General features: G+C 36.8%; 1 protein-coding gene across 2 annotated transcripts in view; it reads right to left on the bottom strand.

Moving 5' to 3' along the window:
- The window catches only part of GULP1 (GULP PTB domain containing engulfment adaptor 1), a 266,886-nt gene that overhangs the window by 249,318 nt on the left and 3,644 nt on the right, over positions 1-13,924 (bottom strand). The window contains exon 1 of one of the 2 annotated variants that reach the window (XM_084780089.1): positions 9,230-9,291. The exons of the other annotated variant lie outside the window; for it this stretch is intronic. The gene's annotated coding sequence lies outside the window, so the exon portion shown is untranslated. Of the gene's footprint in view, positions 1-9,229; positions 9,292-13,924 lie in introns of those variants that run through there. 2 annotated transcript variants of the gene reach the window in all.

Genomic DNA, 13,924 nt, shown 5'->3' with positions numbered 1-13,924 from the left:
TCCAGAAGCTTCTGGATAATGATCTGCCAGAAGAGAAAGTGAGGAAATCTGATAATGCCTCCTTTACAAATGCAACAAAGCCTTGCATTCTAATAATCCGGAGCATCAAGATAGGAAAGATGTTTTCTTCAAGGCTGTCAAATACAGATAGCCAAAACACCAAGAATGTAACATTTATATAATTCCTGATTGTGTCATGGTTCTTCTTGCTATAGTAGTCTATTGTATATATGTGTAATAATATAAATATATATACAAAAATGTTTAATTAATAAAAAATAAAATAAATAAATTTATGAAAAAAAATATCTGGAGTCCAGAGAAGGGCACACACAAAAGGAAGCCCAGTGAAATTGGAGGATACTAGCCTAGATTCTCATTTTGACACATGCTAGAGAGATACTTAACAGTCATAAACCATTCTCTTCAGCTTACACTTGAGGAAAAAAATTCCTAACTTAGGTATGTCTGATGTAGCAAAATAAGCACCACAAAGACCCTTTAAGCAGCCAGTAATGAAGTCAAAGCAAGAACCCACCGTTAGAACACCTGACTCAGGGCAGGGCTATCCTGAGTCAGCAAACTTCTAATAACTCATTTTAGCTGTTTTGTAACACCACACAGACTACACCCTCCCTTTCATATTTTCTTGCAGTCTATAGATGTAAAGGGGACAGAAATGGGCAACAAAGCCAGTGCATTCCTGCTTGTGAGCTTTGGCTTTGTTGACGTGCATGATTCTTTTCATATTTTAACCAGGGAGAGGTTCTTTCAGAAATATTACCAGGGCAGAGGTGGGGAGCAGCAGGGAATGCTGATACAAGCTTGTTATCCCAGTGCTCAGGTTGCTGAAGCAGGACAGGCTCTGTGTGTTCAAGGACAACACATACTATATACTGAGTCCCAAGGCAGACTGAGTGACAAACTGAAACTTCTCCTCAAATAAATCATTAATTATTAATTAACTAATAACTAATTAATTAATCAAGGCAAACATGTTATGCATTGATACAGGACAAAATCTGGTTTTTGTAAGATTTTCATTTTAATACCAAGAAAAAATAACTTTCTTAAGATTTTTCTGTGTTAATGGTTTTCCTGTGAAGATTTACAAAACTAAATAAGGATTTGCTTTAGCCTTTGATGGAAATAACATGTTTTAAATTCCAAACCTGGGAAACAGATTTCATCTACAAGGCCTAATTGTCTTTAATGCATGTGCAGATGTCAGGAGAGACACAGCCTGTTCCCATAACTCCAGTCCAGTACACATGAACAATAATGCCTGAAACAAGAAGATGGTGTCCTCAGGGTCCAGATTTCCAGCTTCTAATAAGCAGGAACAAAATAGTACACCAAAAGCTAAGCCACTGTTTGAAAGAGTTGAGCTAGAGAAAAATCAGAGGCCATAACTGGCCAAAGTAACATCAGCACATGGTGTTCTCGCCTTTCCTCAAGGCTCAGTGACTTGTCAACTGACAAAAAATGACAATGGTTCCTACAAAAAAAAAAAGCCAAGTAATATGGGCTTCTCTGATTACTCACTTTCTGTTTAGACAGTATTAGTCCACAGCATCCCAGGTTGTGGTTTTCTATCTGTTTTTGTTTGTTTGTTAAGGCAGGGTCTTACTCCATAGCCCTGGCTGATCTGGAGCTTGCTTTGTAGACCAGACTCTCAACTCACAGAGATCTATCTGTGCCTCCCAAAGCTGGAATTACAAATATGCACCACCACACCTGAATTCAAGGCATTTGATGTATTTTTAACAGTGCTATAAATGTACAAGATTCTGCTCATATTCTTCCTGCATCTATTCTAATTCACAAATGACTTTATGCTACACATCACAGTCTATTATGTGAAAAGCAACAAAAGACAAGGCAATCTCAGTACATAATCTCAGATGGAAGACCTGTGCTCTCCCATACATAGACTGCTATCCCATTTACTTAGTCAAGTGATCTTTGACAAAGTTTCTTTTTCATAACTCACAGAAAGAGACATGCCTGGTTCTTCAGGTAACTACATGTCAAGGTCTTCTTAAAAATATTTTAATTTTTATGTGCATGGGTGTTTCGACTGTGCATATGTGTGTGTGCACAGCAGTCAGAAGGTGGCAGCGGGTTCTGTGAGTGTGTGAATGAGAATGGCCTCCAAAGCTTATGTATTTAGATGATTGGTCCTCAGTTAATGGAAATTTCTGGAAAGTAGTAGAAGGTGTGGTGTGGCGCTGTTGAAGGAGGCGTGTCACTGGGGGTGGGCTTTGAGGTTTCAAAAGCCCATACCAGGATCACTGTCTCTATCCCATTTTGCCTGATGCCTGAAGATCTGAATGTAAAGCTTTCAGCTACTGCTCCAATGTCATGCTTATCTGCTTCCCGCCATGATAATCATGAACCAGACCTCTAAAACTGTAAGTAAGCCCCTAATTAAATGTTCAGGCTTTCCAGTATAATCTTGAGTGTTGACCTATAGAACTGTCATAAGGGGTGTGTGTGTGTGTGTGTGTGTGTCTTTATTACCTTCGCAGAGTGAAGCCAATGTATCTCTTGGTGCTATAGATTCCACAAATTCCTGTTTCAGAGCCCTAATTCTTGATACATATGTATTTGATGCCTCTGGAACTTAATTGGGCTTCGATGAGATCATAGGGACAAGACACAAATGATGAGATTCAGGCACTGCTCCGAGGAGATACCACAGACCTTGTTCTCTCCCTCTCCCTTCAGCTGCCTGACCTTCCCTGTCATGAAAAGACAGAAACTTGGCAGAAAACCAGGAAGAAAAGCCTCACTCACACTTCAGTTTCTGTTGTTTACGTCATCTAACCTTTGTTGTTTTGCTCTGGTAGCCTGAGCATACTACAAATCCAGGAGGTGCAAGAAACAGGTCAGTAGGTGCTCACACCCTGTGGTAGGTTGAAAGAAAATTGCACCCATATGCACATAAGAAGTAGCACTAATTGGAGGGGTAACCTTGTTGGACTAGGTGTGGCATTGCTGGAGAAAGTCATCTCAGCGAAGATCCTGCTGCCTTCTCTTCTGGGTCAATCAGTCTTCTTCAGAGATAAGATCTAACCACAACGGGTCACACCTGTATGTATATGAGCAACACTAAATGGACTCAGAAGGGGTGTGTGTGTGTGTGTGTGTGTGTGTGTGTGTGTGTGTGTGTGTGTGTGTGTGTGTGTATAAAACAACAATAATTAAAGAAAAAGCCATAAATTTGAGAAAGATTGAGGAGGGCATAGGTGTTGTCATCCTGGGAAGAGTGAATGATGGAGGAAATGATGTCACTGCATATAGTAAACAAATCAAATTTTTAATTAAAAATTTTTAAAAGCAAATAATTATTTTCTTCTAAGTAACTATAGAATGAACTAATTTTCATTTTCATTACCATTATTATTCGGTTTCAATCTTCTCTTGTCTACATACACTGGCTGAGTAAAACCTCACTAGAGATGGTATCATATCACCAAATTCATGAGAGAAGGGGATAGATTATGTTTTCTCTGATTGTTTCAGCACACAAAGCATTAGAAATTTAATTTATAGATACTTACCAGCTGATACACACACATAAATAAAACACATGTGCTGAGAGAGAGAGGGAGAGAGAGAGGGAGAGAGGGGGGAGAGAGAGAGAGAGAGAGAGAGAGAGAGAGAGAGAGAGAGAGAGAGAAGGGGGGAAGAGAGAGAGATTTAAAAACACGGTAAGTAGGCCTAAAACTCGTTTTTTCTTCACTTCACATCCCAGGCTGGCCTCAAACTCAGGGCCATCCTCCTAACATGTCCCGGTATTACAAATGTGAGCCATCTTGACCATCTCATGTTATATTTTCTAAAAAATGTTGAGATTCATTTTGTAGGCTTCACACCAGCTGGCAGTTATTAATTTCAAAAACCACAAGGACCCTTTTTAACCAGAAAACAAGGTCACCAGAGTTCATTTCTATTCTGTAATCATAAATGGAGCCTCAAAAGATCCACTGAAAAGCAGTGTCTAAAGGAAGAATAATCCTGAGAATTGTATCGTGTTTTATTTTGGGCTCCTTAGACCAAGCTTTCCAGTGTGTGACTTGCTTAGTTGCTTGGAGTGAAGGCCATGACCTCATGGGTGAAGCATCTTAAGCATGTTTATTGCATTCTTATGCAAAACACTCAAATGAACATCTCATCACAGCATTGAAGGAGGGCCCAGTACTTTGAACCGTTGCATCAGTAACTAGCCCTCTGATGTCTCTTTAATTTTCTTTGGTATTCATGTTATTAGCTATATCTCTCTCCGACCTACATGGTTCTAGCTTCCATGCTGATACCGACTCTAATATATTAGCTATATTAGCCTTGATATCATTACCACAGCAGTTTACAGCAGGTTTTCGGCAGCTGTATCACTGCCAGCCCAAATCTCACCAAACGTTTCCCTATTCTGTACCACCATTCTCTACACACTTGCTTTCTGTTTCTCACACCCCCTTATTCCCAACAAGCCTGCACATTATGACTCTTGCCTCTTCTTTAAAATTTTAGTCAGCTGTATTTCCTGCTTAAACTATTTGAAACTATTTGAGTAATTATTTCAGCTTGGAAGGACATTGACACACTAAAATATATTTTACTCTTACGCTTATCAATTCTCAGCTTTGGGTGAATCATACCACTTTTAGAGCAAGACAACTAAAAGTCATGTTTTCATACTTTGAGAAAGCATGCTACAAAAAAAACAATATACATAATTCTAAGTAAGTAATCAAAACGCCCGAGTCAAAGGCTGGAGAGATGGGTCAGCAGCTACAAGTACATACTGAACTTTCAAAGGGCTTGAGTTCTGTTCTCAGACACAATCATCACAAGGTTCACAACTGCCTGTAACTCCAGCTACACTCATCTGATGGTGTCCTCTGACCTTCACTGGCGTTGGAACACAAGTGGCATACACTCACACAGATACATATAAAAACAACAACCAAAATTCATAAGTCAAGAAAATAATTAAGTTACTAATGGTTGTAGAGAACTAGGTGATTGAAAAGCTATTGTTAAAGACAAAGATTATTCATATCATGTAAAATGAACCAGTAAGATGGCTCGGTGGGTAAACTTGTTATTGTGTCAACCCGAAACCCAGATCTCACATAAAGGTAGAGGGAGAGAACCAGCTTTGCACAGTTGTTCTCTGGGTGATCCTGTGTGCACACCCACATACACACACACATCAAGGGAGGGTTGGAGGAAGAAGAAATAACGGAAGCACGATACACATATATGAAAGTTTTTAAGGTAAGTTTAAAATTTTCAAGATTCCCTGTAAAAACATTCAGGATCACAATTGTTACAAACCACTCTCTTGCAGTGTGGAAGAAACACTGGCCACAAACATGGAAGCAAACTGGGAATTAGCAGGAAGGGAAGCAATGGAAGACAAATACCAAGGAAAGATCCAGTTACTAGTTATAGAGACTGTGGCTAAACTGATCTTGCAGGATTCCTTCGGAATGCAAAGTGATCAGACGTCATCTTGGAGATGTGGCAGTAAGAAACGCAGTTATATAACTGAATGGGATCAAACACTGACACTGCTAAGCTGGGCCAGCGAGATTCTTGCTATATTCAGACCATATGACAGAGAATCCCAGCAGCCAAAGCTCAGATGTGCCTGACTAGAGTCCAGTGAAGATATGTGTTTTTACATAAATATACATCTGTAGTTAATACCTCTGTGAATGCATTTGACATAGCTTTTAAAATTTTTATTCCTATAAGATTTGTGTGCTAAAAAGTACTTCTTTTCTTTGAAACAGGGTTTCTCTGTGTAGCCTCGACTATCCTGGACTCGTTTGTAGACCAGGCTGGCCTCAAACTCACAGAGATCTTCCTGCCTTTGCCTCCCTGAGGGCTGGGATTACAGGCATATACCACTGCACACGGCTGTATTGCATACATACTTACAAGTTACTATTAACACCAAACAACTTTAAATTACTTAAATCAGGAGCTGAGACTGGTTTAGTTTTGTATGTGTATTCAAAGTTATCAGTCCGCTAAGGATACCATACAAACAATAAACAATAATGTAATTATTGTAATGGTGAGCTGATTAGATTATGAATTTATGTTTCTAATTAGTTTATTCTTTATTGAGTTATTCTGAGCCTACTAGATTATTCCTCGCTTTTCTTATTCTTCCCTAATTTTTTTTTCATCTCACACTAAACTTGGTTAGTCAGATGATGGCTATGGCGCTTGATGATTGATAAGATTTTTAGAGGTGAATTGCACTACTATTTAAAGTGCTTACAGAACATTTGTATAATGAGGCCTTGGAAACTGTACTAAAAAGCAGACTCCTCATTTGGGCACAAAAGGTAAATAAAAGGATGAAAGCCCGGAGTCTCTGCTTTCAGGGTGTGTGTGTCTCTCTCTTAGTTTTAGTCACATGCTTACTTTTGCAGCAGGAGTGATGAGAAATCAAGGAGTGTCCTACCTAAAAATCTAAACAATCTCTTCCCCTCTCAGGCTGAAGGCTTAGAGGTAAGCAAACTGCTAAGGTGCAATCACCATGTATTCCAGGAACGGCAAAACCTCACACAGCCAACCACCACCCAGCTGAGTGCAATTATACATCAGAGTGGGGCTGTACCCTGAAGCATAAGTAACCATCCAAAGGAACCACACTGACCCTGTCTGTAGAACAGCAATAAGAACCTGTTTGGACCACCTTGTAGAATCACCTTGCAGAACTGAGTGAGACAGTGATAAGGACCGCACCTTAACGAGGAAGGTTTAACTGCCCATGCAGCTTACCCTCTGACACAAGTCTAAGTCTATTTAAAATTAAAACATACGTCAGTACACTAAAGATGGACTTGGGGTCACTGGGCTTCTTTATCTGTTTTTCTCAGTGTGACCACATCTATTATATCTCTACCATCTCTGCTCACCAATCCTTGTCTCTTTAATTGTCACATTGAAGCAAGTGCCTGTTGGGGCAACTGTGGCTTCTTCCTAAGACTCTCATGAGACAAGTATCTGATTTAACAATTAAATTATTACTTCTGGCATGTTTTTTACAAAATTAAATCCACTTACTAAGTACTCATTGTTCAATTTTAAATCATTAGAAACTATATCAAACATAAAATAAACTGACAATATACATTTTTAATAGGAAAAAGGGAACACCCATTTGTTGTTGATGCATGTGTGTGCTGGTGGGGGAATCAAGATGTTAGAAATAGATCTGGGTAGGGGTTTAAAGTTTACAGCCTGTATTGTCCTTGGCTGGTGCCTTAGTTTGAGCAGGACCCCTGGACCCAAATCTGCCTATCAAAATGTTCTACTTGTAGGTTTCTAGGACCCTCTGGATCCTTCTACTTAGCCAATGGTCAGAACATTCTCCACAGTAGAGTGGAGAGTGGGGTATGACTTTCTCACTTACTCTGGTGCCTCACAGAGATCTGCCTGCCTCTGCCTCAGTGCCGGAATTAAAGGCATGTGCCACCTCTATGGGGGCTCTAAAATACATTTTTAAAATAACAGCAATAAAAATGTAGTGTGATATACTCTGGTGCCTCACCTTTGACCATGTCCCCTGGAGGGGGAGACCTGGTGGCACTCAGAGGAAGGACAGCAGGTTACCAAGAAGAGACTTAGTACCCTATGAACATATACAGGTAATCCCTCTCAGGAACAGTCATAGGGGAGGGGAATAAGGGGAAAATGCGAGGGAGGGAAGAATGGGAGGATACAAGGGATGGGATAACCATTGAGATGTAACAAGAATAAATTAATAAAAAAGAAAAATTTTCTCTGAAAAAAAAAAAAAGAAATAGAAATAAAATATCAGTCCTGAAAAGTCAGATGATTGATGCTTAAATAACTTTAGTTGCTTCATGAAGAAATAAACAGGAATGGGGTAGGAGGCTGGTGCTGAGAAGTCCTGGGAAGACAGAAGAAGGAATTCACAGAAACAAACGTGGTCTCATGAGGTCCACAAAGTATATTAGGTAATGTCTCGGCATTGTCCTCTGAAGATTAGATGACTGAACAGATGGACAGTCCTGGATGCAATCTACTTTTCCTCCAGTGATTAATCTTTCCAAGTTAGTGAGATTTCATAATTGGCTTCTCACTAGGAAGACAGCTCCAGATAAAGTCACCCCCTGAACCTCAGAAGAGACAGAGGATAGACACAGGAAGACATGGAAAAACAAGTTTCCCATACTTTTCTGTTCCTTTAGACAAAGTTGCCAAACTTTAGAGCCTGAAATATTATTTTCTGAGTCCCAGCACTCCAGCCTCTATGTGAAGTTGTACTTTAATTACCTTTATTCCTTTAAATACCGTCTTCTTTCATATATTTAAAAAGTATAATGACCCATTCATTTCAAGTAAATGAAACATCAATAAAATTTTAACAATTACAGTAGATGTATCTCACAAAATTGCAAAGCCAAGAAAAAAAGACCACTGACAGGGCAATAAATCACATCATATATTCTAATTATCAGTACACTTTGTAGCACAGTAATATGCTAAAAGTTTATGCTATCTTCATTTTCAGTTCCAAAAATTCTTAGCACATACTTAGATTTTCATCATTAATAAATAATGGACATAACTTAAACAAATATTTAACTTTAAATAAATCTCAATTTTTTCTACATATAGAGAATTCATTTTGTCACTAGTATTCTTAAAATGTTTAGTATTGGCATGAGCTCTTACAAGCATGAAGACTATTTAAAAAATACTTACCATCCTGTACTTTAAACAGAAGAAGTGTGTATGTGTATGTATGTATGTATGTATGTATATATATCTCCATCCAGATCATAATCCCTCCAAATACAATTCATGTTCTGACAAAGATAGATAATTTAAATTTACATATTTCCAAATTAAGCATATATGTTTAATAAACAGTGTTAAAAGCCTCCTCCAATTATATGTTGCTTGCATCTAGTGAAATAGAAAGAAAAATTATAGATATAATAAGTAACCATTTTTAAAAGCTGACACAGTTAAAATTCCTTAAGTCCTACAGTAATTAATGATTACTGTCATAAGCACAGCAAGAGAAACCTCTCTAGAGGCTGCTAAATCATTCTCATGGCTTCAGACTTCCAAGCCTTCCCCAGGGCTCATCTGAAACAAGGGGACTTATCTGAAAACCACATCCGCACAACGTTTTCCTGAACTGCCTCCCCTACTCCCTGCTCACCCAGCATCCTCTCCATTGTTCCTCAGAAACATGCAAGTCCTATAACAAGATCTTCTATCTTTGTCCCTTAATGTGATGCACAGAACTAAAAAAAAAAAAAAAAAAAAAGAACATGTGGTATTCAATAAATATTCAATAATTTCAATCACATCCAAGTCCATTTCTCTGTAAATTCATAGTTTAAACGTATTTTCCAAAATAAGAAAGGGTAAAGGTTGCAAAGTTAAAATGTTATTAAAAATCATTGAGTCAAACAAAAACATTCATTGAATTTATTATATTGCTTCTAAAAATTTCCTTAAAGTTTTTTTCCACCACTCTGAGAGGTTTTTTTTTTCCCAAACTGATCATAAATTTCTTAAGACTGTTTAAGGTAATTAAATTAAGTCTATGGCAAACCCATGTTATAAAGGTAAGATCAGTTGTTCCTTTAAAATAATTAAAGATGGTATTGGCAGTACAATATTCCTTACTCATTGACTATTAAAAATTATCAACTTATATTTAGAGTCCCATTCATCCATTAAAAGAAAAACCATAACTCATACAAATTTGAGATAATAGCTAATATTGCAATAAAGCAATTTTACTTAATAAATTTGGAATATCAGTTGACTTTATCCATTAGAGGTAGTAATGTATCATTTCAAATAAGTTTTGTTTATTCAAATTTGACTTTTCAATATTTCATTAAATTGTTCTTTATGAGAGGGCTCTGCATAAAACAATTTCTTACTAATTACAGTAAATTATTGCATGTACCACAGGAATAAATAAATTACTTTGAAAGTAATTGTGTTATACAATTGTTCTTCATAATAAGCCAGTCTTTCTCTGCAATTATGTGTGCTACCAGTGATAATCAGCATTTATATTGGGAGATAAATGTGTAATTATGAGACTGCACATCTTCAAGGGTAATAGGGAAGTTCAGCCAGCAATATAAACTCTCTTGGCCACAGTTCCTCCAACCAAAAAATGAACTAAATTACAAGAGTTAGAATGATTTTGACCCTTAAACACTTTTTAAGACTTGCAAGGATATTTTAACTCATCTAGTTTAATATCTCAGAGAATGAACCTATTTATAGTTAAATTTTCACTTTAAAGTGCATTACCTTCTTCATTATTTAAATAGCTTTGAGACAAATCCAGAAGTTAAACCTAAGCTGATCCTCTTGAATGTGAACTAATTACCCCAAATTTTCACATTTACTACACAAGACATATGTTCCATTTGTTTTGTTTAAATAGCCTAAAATGCTATTTGAAGTAAGATATTGCCTTCTCAAATAGAAATGAAGTAAAAAGGGATACCTTGCTGTCATTTAACAAAATATTGGAAACACATTTGAAAATATGATGTAATCAAATTCTTTTGTGTCTTTAGTTTTTTTGAGGTAAGGTCTCATGCTGCCAAGTCTCAAACTTGTTAAATAGTCAACAATAGACTTCAAATGACTTTTTGCTTCTGCAAAAAAAAAAAAAAAAAAAAAAAAAAAAATTAAATTGTTCCATCTTGCAAATGTTTTCCTTTTTCTTTCTTCATTATTGTTTTCTTCTTTATGTTTTGTTTTCTTGAAACAGGTTTTACTAGATACCCCAGGTTGGCCTCAAATCCACAATACCTCTGCCCTGGGTCACATATAACTACAACAGATGTCAATTTTCACTTTGCTTGCTAACATGAGTAAAACTTAGGCATGGTACTGTCCAAAATTCTTGAGTCATAGTGTATGAAGCTTCAGAAATCCCATCAGCCTTAACAACTTATCAGTGATAACCTGCCTTCTAAGCAAAGAATTTGCCTTCTTATAATGTGCACCTGCGTGTCTCTCTCTCTCTCTCTCTCTCTCTCTCTCTCTCTCTCTCTCTCTCTCTCTCTCTCTCTCTCTCTCCCTCTCTCCAAATTTAAAAAGGCTACATTTTTTTCTACATTTTGAAAAAAAATCACAGATCCCTAGCCAAAGTTTCTGGGACATCTTATAAAGTATTAAAACCATATTCTCTAATATTAATTAGAGAGCTGTGAAGAAGTTCCCAGATCACAACTGCCTGAAATTCCAGTTCCAGGCCATCTGACGTCCTCTGGTGTCTAAGGACACATGCACACAAGTTGTGCCATAGACTCACATAGGCACACAAACACTTATAAATAAATAAATCTTTAAAAATATATTAATTAGGGCTGGGCATGGTGGTGTAAGCCTTTAATCCCAGTACTCAGAAGGCAGAGGTATGCAGATCTCTGAAGTTCAAGACTAGCTTTTGGTCAAAATAGAAAGAGTTCTAGACCAGCCCAGGCTTCATAGTAAGACTTTGTCTCAATATGAATGTGTGTGTATGTGTGTGTGTGTGTGTGTGTGTATGCATACATACATACATACATACATACATACATACATACATACACATACACACACACTCACATTCAGTTTGGGAGTGCACCCCAGCTGTAAAGTGCTGCTGAGGGTGCACAAGCCCCAGGGTTCAAGTCTCAGTAGAGAAAACTAAAATTTCTCTACTCCTCCAGAAAGATCCAGCACAAGTACAGAAACATTTAAGAGCATACCTGTCTCAGAAATGCACACAAGAGAAGGCAGGGTAGGCAACTAAGAATCAGAAGCTTGTTCCATCTAATTTAAACCCCTTATATCAGAAAGCATGAGATGATGTATACATCAGTATATTTGTGAAATGTTACCACCCAAAGAAAAACTGAAATAAAGACCAGTGTCATTATTCTATATGTTTACTTAGGTGAATCCTAGAAATTAAATATAAGGTTACTCAAGCTCTTAAACTTTATGGTATAGTACAGAATACAGCGCCAATCTAGTTGCCATGTGAGTTCATCACTTATTCATATTATGTCAAATGAAGCGGTCTTTATAAATTATTCTAAGCATAAAATATGGGAATATAAAAACAATTTCAAGATTAGCACAAGTATACCACTTCAATGAAAACAGAAAATTAACATTTATTCTCCAACAGGATATGTGAGCCAATTAGCTGTGGTCTTTTTTTAAAAAATGAAAAATCATGTATAGTTAGCATCACAATGGTGGCTAGAAACATTTCCTAAGCATAAAACAGAAAAAAATTAGAAAATAGCAGCCTAAAAGCAGAGAGGCTTACTTAGGAAGAATAATGTTCAGGTATTCTCTTTAAAACTAAAGTTCTTATTCAATTTAATATCTCTGCTGTTTGGAAGTAGAACAATTTATAAGTCCCAAGTTGATGCAATTTTTCTTCCTCAAATTTGATAGACTTGGGCCCCCATAGGAACAAACAGAAGCTTCCTGGTCTACAAGTACAATAAAGCAAACACTTAGATCCACCAGCCTCGTATACATTAAGGGATCAGAGCTCACTGCAGTCAGACAATTGGCTTTTATAACTATCTTGAATTCATTATTAAGTTCAAATAAGTAATTTTTTTATCCTTTAGAGGTTTTAGAAGGCAATATGCAATGTTGCAGTTAGAATCACAAACAAATCAGTGTGCTAAGTAAAATGTAGGTTAAAAAAAAAGAGCGTCATTTCCACTCCACAGAGAAGAAAGATATTTCGAAAAACAAAAAATTGGACATTTAATATATAAATTAACATAATATATCCTTAAATACCTACCTGTTCTCTGATAGTTCCACAAAAACTATCAAGTTTTATTCTGACTACTATTTCAACACAACTTCTTCATTCTATATACGCTTGCTTTTGATACATTATTTGTGATAATAAGAAATCTAATAATAAAGACTATTACTAAGCATTTTACACATTTTCCTTTTAAAACGTTTATTCTGTTTTCTCTGTCAAACTGACCTATTCATCTTAAAGGGTTAAGTTCCAATTTCATGAATACTGCATAATGCAATAAACCTAAAACCAGGTAGTATGCCTCAGTGTTGACATACTGCCTATTAGCTGAAACTAAAAAATAAATATTTCACAAGTAAAATGTATCACCAATTTACAGATATTCACAAGTTATAGATGTCCATACAGACAATAAGTAAACTAATAACATACAAATGAGCAAAGCTGAGTTCAGTGCTAAAATTTTAACACAGAACTAAAGTTCATACTTAGCACATAATAAACACTAAATGAATGAACTCAACAGTGGCTCCAAAATCTATCATAGAACCCTTTCAGAAACTGTTTTTGCTATCAACAGTAAGTTTCTACATTACAAATGTACTTTAGTCCCTCGAATGCTACTTCCAAGAAAGGAGGGTTAGCATGGCAGCTCACACCTCCAATTCCAGAACCCAAGTGATGGAGGAGGCTGGTGGAATGCCGCCAGTTCCAGCTTATATCTGCTTTGGGTACATAAATATTCAGTTACGGGCCACTCTGGGCTACAGAATGAGACACTACCTCAAAAGGATCTAAAATAAATGTGCAAATTAATGAGTAAGCAAACAAATAAATATATTCCTTAACAGTTCACACACACACACACACACACACACACACACAAACAAATAAGCTAGGCTTTAAAAATAACTAGTCTTGAATACAAAATAAACTAAAAAGTCTAAGTTTACACATTATTGTCTTCTAGCAAAATAACCCAGCATTTAACATAACAAAATCTCACTCAACATTCTCAACAATGGAAATCTGAGGACTAAGCTGCCCAGAGACATCCCATACCCCTAGTCCTGGCTCCTGAAATGCTGT

Source organism: Acomys minous (genome assembly GCF_964271855.1).
Source record: "Acomys minous genome assembly, chromosome: 4".
Classification (NCBI taxonomy): domain Eukaryota; kingdom Metazoa; phylum Chordata; class Mammalia; order Rodentia; family Muridae; genus Acomys; species Acomys minous.
The sequence above is the reverse complement of the archived record's forward strand: the minus strand, read 5'-3'. Positions and strand labels throughout refer to the sequence as shown.